The sequence below is a fragment of the Myotis davidii genome, unplaced genomic scaffold, assembly GCF_000327345.1.
Source record: "Myotis davidii unplaced genomic scaffold, ASM32734v1 scaffold569, whole genome shotgun sequence".
In the NCBI taxonomy this organism is placed as follows: Eukaryota; Metazoa; Chordata; class Mammalia; order Chiroptera; family Vespertilionidae; genus Myotis; species Myotis davidii.
This window is the reverse complement of record NW_006299876.1, coordinates 517,342-522,459: the sequence shown is the minus strand read 5'-3', so window position 1 is coordinate 522,459 and position 5,118 is coordinate 517,342.

The following is a 5,118-nucleotide window of genomic DNA, read 5'->3' as shown; positions in this document are numbered from 1 at the left end:
CCGAGGCATCAGGCCTGGGCAAGGGGCAGATCCTGTGATTGGAGGGGGATGGGGGTCAACGCCTGAGGGCTCCCAGTATGTGAGAGGGGGCAGGCTGGACTGAGGGACACTCCCCCCCACACACACCCAGTGCACGAATTTCATGCACCGGGCCCCTAGTAGAAAATAATTTTGAAATGGATAGAATATATTGCAAGATCTCACTTTGGACAATTTTAGTATTACCAAAGTGGAAGATGAAGTCACCAATGAAAAATGTTACTGGGAACGGGAATGACATTTCAGGAAAATAAACCATAAAATGTCAGAACTGAAAAGGACCTTGAGAGTAGCCCATAACCCTCATTTTACAGATCAGGAAACAGGTTTAAAGGAAGGAATAACTTTGCCCAGGTCACCAAGCCAAACAGAAGTTGGTTCACCCATGCAACAAATATTTATTAAATGCTAACTCTTTGCCAGGCAGACCCTATGCTAAGTGTTGGAAGACAAGGGAGACATAGGCCATGAACTCATTGAGTTTTTGTTACAGGAGGAAATATGGCGAAGGAAGCAGGGTGGTAAGTGCTATGGTGGAAAAAGCTTAAATGGCTTAGGGGATCCCAGAGGAGGAAGCATGAGAGCTAACAAGAAATGAATAGCAACACTGGCGAGCTGACATACCAGCCCAGCTGAGGGTAGGCGGTGACTTGGCTGCTAACCCAGGTAGCAGCTTCATGACCTAGATGATATTTATAATTCTAGGAAGAAGAAAAGAAGGCAACTCTCAGGACCTTGACTCTGGTTCCAACATTCCTTTGAGCTTGGCTCTTTTCTTCATGTTCCCCAGGCCACAGGAGTTAAGTGATCAAGTGGGAGATTAAATTCTATAAACTTGAACAGATTAACAAATATGAGAAAAACTCAGAAGTTTTTCTCTATTTCTCCAAGGGCAACCAAGATTAAAGAAGCTGATGGAGCAGGGATTAGCTTCCTGAAGAAAGTGAAGTTTGCAATGAGATCTGAAGTCCAGCAGGCAAGATTAACAGAGAGGGGTAGCCTGCTTTGTTTCACTACTTTAATATGTCACCACCTGCCTCTTAAGGACAGTTGTGCTAGAGTCAATAACAACTTAGGGCAATTTTGTTTTGGGAAAGAACAAATTAAAAGTGTAAAAAAGCCTGACAGAGTGAATCAGCGGTTGAGCATTGACCTATGAACCAGATGGTCACAGTTCAATTCCCAGTCAGGGCACATGCCCAGGTTTCAGGGTTCTATCTCCAGCAGGAGGCAACCAATAAATTATTCTCTCTCATCATTGATGTTTCTATCTCTCTCTCCCTCTCCCTTCCTCTCTAAAATCAATAAAAAAATATTTTTTAAAAGTGTAAAAAAATACCACTTATTTAGCTTGAAGTAAAACAATTAAATTTCTATGACTTTTCTAATTAGATTATTTCTAGCCCTTCATCTTACCTATGAGTAAAATATGCTTCTTCCCTCTCCAGGGTGCTCCCTCTCACAAGAGTTCTGTGAATCTCAAGGGTACATACTCATTTCAAAGGATCAGTACTGGCCTCTGTTGCTTTGAGGAAAGAAAGCTGGAAGCCTGTTCAGTCCACCTAGGAAATGTTTTCTTCAGCTGTTGCCGCAGTTGCTACAACACGGCATTGCTAGGAGTCCAGCAGTCCAACACAATCCCTGGTGCCGTGGTGGTTGAGGCTTACATAGGTTCAGAAGCTTCTCTAGATGGTGAGACCTGCCCGTAGCTGAGTCTAACACTCCTGAGTCATGGCACCCACAGGCCTCAGCCTCAAAGCTTGTCAAGCCTGGGTTCCTGCAAGCCTTCATCTGTATCCAGATGAAAAGACCAAAATACTCAGGAATTCTTTTCTCTCAAGGAAATGAGTGTAGTTTCCCAAGAAAGGGGTGGGAATGATGGAAGGACTGCAGAACAAATGCTGGGGGGACTTTAGAGAGTAAGCTTGAAAGAGAGTGACAGTGCAAGTGGAACTTCCCTCTTCTGAGGCCTAAAATGCTGAGGCTTCCTCCCATCCCCCAGGGAGGTTCTAGTGAAAGATTTAATAGATAAATCAGAGCTTCCCAACTGATGAGCTTTGACACACTGGGGTGCTGCCAGTGGATTAGAAGTGGGCAAGAATTATTAATCTTCTAGGTGTTTGGGGTAATCAGGTAGAGCTTTGGGGAGCCAGAGCCCTCAGGCCACCCATCACCAGCTGCTAGCAGCCTAGATGGATTTTTTTCAGAAGACAGATCCTGCAGAACAGAATCTGGAATTTTGCCCTACGGTCTTCATGGGCAGGCAGCACAAAGGGCACTTCCAGCCCCTCGATGCTCCATTGCTTCACACTGAGCATACCTAAAGAGGCGCTCCACCACCGGGACATGGGTTTGAGAAAGGATGACAGAGGGCATGAAGAGGGGAACTGTCGAAGGGGCTCCAGGTACTACGCTCAAATCCCTATCTTTACATATGTCACATACTTAACATCTGTTTGATACGCCCTTTTAGTTGCATCCAACTTAGTCACATGGTGACTGCATGTGTGTTCTGCAAATTGTAGCATCATCATTATTTTTGAAGTACTGTGCTTGACATGAAAAAATTCAATTGGATTTGTAATCCATTTTTGTCAACACAATCTATTTCATCATAGTATTTTTCAACAACAGAAAATGAACAGCTGTTAGGCACTTTAAATATAATTTCAACTGTTGTAAATTTTGGAATGACTGTAAAACAAGGTTTAAATTGTCTTTGTCACCTAAATTCAGTGTCATCACTAAAATCTTGATAGGAAACAGTGTGTAATCATTTCAAGCATGACGCCTGATATAAAAAGTTATATTGAAGGAAGCAAGTTCAAGCTTTTCATTAAACTTTCATGAAAATATTTTATTTATGTTTGACATGAATATCTAATATCTCCTTTAAAACTTTATATTTATTTTTCTTATAATTATATGATACAAAAAAGTAACGAATGTTGTCAATGAGTCCCATATAGACACTCACAAATCCCTTCCAGTTAACTTCCAGGTGTCATACAAATGTTATCACTTTTCATTTGCATCAGGAAGTAAAAGAGTTGGGAAACACTGAGAAAAATCACATTGAGATACTAATAATAGAGTTGTGAAAACCACTTTATTCATCAGGACTCATTTAGTTGTAAGTGGCTGAAGCTCAACTAGAATCAGCTTGAGTTGAATAAGCAGTGGGGTGGAGATTACATTTATTGACTCAAGAACCAAAAATGTATATGTAAATGGCTGGGATGGAGCTGGCCTCAGTGATGACTGGATGAAGGAACGCAAATACCATTAGCATTCTCTCACACACTATCTCCAGCTCTCCATTCCTCTAAAGGGTGTCCCAAAATTCACACAAGAAGTAATTTTGATAGAAAACACAGGTTTATAATTAAAAATTGTAAATTTTTATTGATTCATAAAGTATACAGTATAGGGTTATGTATGGAATAGCATATTGGGTCAATGGCCTCCACAGCTTTGCTGGCACATACGTACTCTTTTGTTGAAAATTTCCATGACCGTTTTGCATAAATGGCGCTGAATTCCATTGATACAGCGCTCAATTTCCTCCTTCAAGGCATGGACAGTCGTGGGCTTGTTGGCATAAACCTTAGACTTCAAAAAACCCCAAAGAAAAATGTCCAACAGCGTTAAAACGCATGATCTGGGCGGCCAATTCTAATCACCAAAACGGGAAATTACACGACCAGAAATGACTCATGCAGTAATTGAATTGTTTCTCAGGCTGTATGGCATGTGGCACCGTCTTGTTGAAACCACATGTCGTCCACATCCATATCTTGCAATTTAGACATAAAAAACTGGACTTTCATATCGCGATAGTGAGCACCATTACCTGTTATTGTCCAATAAAATTTATTTTTAAAAAATGTCCAATTCTTGACCCCGGTGCAAAATTGATGTCCCTGGACTCTCAGCAACACTCTCACGAACTGCTTCGATGTTTTGTGTTGAACGACTTGTTGAAGGACGGCCAGAGTGTTTCAGATCACTAATTAATCCAGTACCCCTAAATTTTTTAATTAATCTCTTCACAGTTGATGAAGTTAAATCACTATTCCGACCATATTTTGCACGAAAATTGCGAACTGTAGCTGCCAAACCTTCATTATTTTTAAAATATTGCTCAACAATGACAACGCATTGTTCTTTTGTGTAGCATGCCATTTTTAATAATCCTGAACTGTCAGCTGTCACTCTATCTTTTTTTTCCTTTGTCAACACTTTACAGCACAAATGGCGTAAAATTCAAATCTTGCGTGAATTTTGGGACACCCTTTATTTCTCATTACTGCTTCTCTTAGAACATTCACTTTTCTATCGCCTGCTGTCAGATTTTCTACCTCGAGTAGGGATCTGTGCTTATCTTTATAGCTTATGTCCTATATTAGTATGAAAAATTATGGGGAAGGATTCTGATTAACCCACTTTGACTTAGGTGGTCACCCCTTGACCAAAAGGTACAGGGTCTGTTAGCAGAAGAATAGTCATTGAAGGACTCATGACTCTAATAGCCCTCAAATTTTTGTTTCCTAAAATCTGCATTGTAACTCAGTGTGCTTTGGTCTGAAAGACACAGGATTAGAGGATTTCTGGAAGGGAATGTTACCAGCTTACAATTACCTTCCAGCGCTCCAATTGTTATAGGGCTGATGGCACACCAGTCCTTCCCAGGTTTAGGTGAAACCACCAAATAGCCTTAGAGGGAAACTATAGATGGACAGATGGCTCCTCTAGTATAACAGATTAAGATTAACATACTGATTTTCCTTCTGTGTGAAAGCAACGTCCATGCTACACCTGGTCCATGCCACATACACTCATGATAGGCTAGGGCAGTGATGGCGAACCTATGACATGTGTGTCAGATGTGACACGCAAACTCATTTTGGGTGACACGCATCGACAGAGACAAAAAATTGCATAATTCAAATATTTGTCTCTCACAACGGCCAAAGTTGGGCATCACTTGAGTAATATTATTACTCACGTTACTCATGATCAATAATGCAATTCTAAAACCGGATGTAAACATGTACAGTGGTGTTGCGTAGCAAAGGT